The sequence below is a fragment of the Rhagoletis pomonella genome, unplaced genomic scaffold (assembly GCF_013731165.1).
Source record: "Rhagoletis pomonella isolate Grant_MI unplaced genomic scaffold, Rhpom_1.0 Rhpom_scaffold_00001, whole genome shotgun sequence".
Classification (NCBI taxonomy): Eukaryota; Metazoa; Arthropoda; class Insecta; order Diptera; family Tephritidae; genus Rhagoletis; species Rhagoletis pomonella.
In genome coordinates, this window is record NW_023458555.1 from 47,696,831 (window position 1) to 47,698,465 (window position 1,635).

Consider the following 1,635-nt stretch of genomic DNA (forward strand, 5'->3'; position numbering starts at 1 on the left):
ATTTATGCATTTATCCACCAACATCGTTTGATAAAGTGATAAACTTTAGTTAAATAGATTTCCAAACAAAATTTGACAAGTGATCTATCAAAATGATAAATTTATCCTTTTAGCAAGTTTATCAGCAGTTTATCATTTTTGATGATGACCCATATTATTACATCTGGCCTTTTACGAAATTTAGATATTAGGATGTTGCTTTCATTTGGATCCTATTTAGTGGAAATATGAACAAAGGAATGGCTAATCGTATTGCTATTCTTATATTTTAACTTATAACAAATACATGGCAACATTCAAACTAAGTACCAATGGTAAAGTTGATGGCAACTCTGTATCTTTTTTGGCTTCTTGATTTTCTATTTTACCGGGACTATTGTAAAATCGCCCACTTGAATAAAACATTGTTAAATTACTTATAAAAGGAGATATCGGGTCTGCTTTATTCAAAGACATAATTTGGTCCTTCGTTGCGGATTTATTGAAACCACGAGTTGCCTGACATAAGGCAATAAGAACAACAAGGTATTCGTATTCACGGGTTGCTACGCTGGGCGCTAGGAATACAGTCAAGCAAAGGAACAGCGCATTGAGTGCGCCTGTGGACACTAGACGCACATATTCATAATACAAGGTGCTCCGCGTGACACCACACATAGAAATCGCTTTGGGCAAATTCGCTGCTGCGCATCGGGTGCTCCGCTGGATACTAGGCGCACATATTCATATATACAAGGTGCGCCGCGTGACACCGCCCATAGGAATCGCTTTGAGCAAATTCGCTGCTGCGCATCGGATGCTCCGCTGGACACTAGGCGCACATATTCGTACATAAGGGGTGCTCCGGTGGACGCAAGAATCTGTATAAAAGACGTTATCCAATTTCATTTTACGCATCTATTCGCAAGTAACTAGTTTTGTTACGCTTGCTCACATTGGCAACGACTCAAGCCACGTCCAACATTTGCTAATTTGTAGTTGTTTCGTAGTTGTGGTTTTGGAGCTTCGTCGATACATATTTATAAAGCAAGATGGCTGAAGAATTAAAAATTCTCACAACACAACGACGTCAAAAAAGGGTTCAATTACGAGGGCATTAACGTTCGCACAAAATCTTCCTGAAAGCACGTATAAAAAGATAAGAGATTGTTTGGCAAGATTATCAGAAGTTTACAAGGGATATTTACGCGTATGAGGGTGAACACGGGTTTGTAGATCCTGAAGATGAATTTGCGATCTATGAAGGAAAATTCGTGCAAGCTCAAAGCATGTTTGGGTAATGGAAGCGATTGCATTCATTGACTGATGGTGATCAGTCGGACGCTTTGTCCAGATTGGCAGAGCAGCAAAGAACCTTCCTACAGCGCATAAACGGTTCGCCAATCCCAGCACCTACAAGGGATTTAGATCTTCCCAAGAGCAATATTCAAGCTTTTACTGGAGCCTACAAAGACTGGCCGGCTTTTCGAAATTTGTTCGTGAGCACAATTGATTCAAGGACAAATTTAACTGGCACACAAAAATTCCATTACATAAAACCTTTCCTACGAGATGAGGCTGCCAATCTGGTTAAACATATCCAGATCATCGACGCTGCGTATTCTACTGCATGGGAACGACTCAGGGAGCGTTTTG

General features: G+C 40.3%; 1 protein-coding gene across 1 annotated transcript in view; it reads right to left on the reverse strand.

The window, feature by feature from the left end:
- Positions 1-1,635, reverse strand: part of LOC118745224 (beta-galactosidase) — a 347,980-nt gene that overhangs the window by 281,638 nt on the left and 64,707 nt on the right. The window lies entirely within an intron of this gene.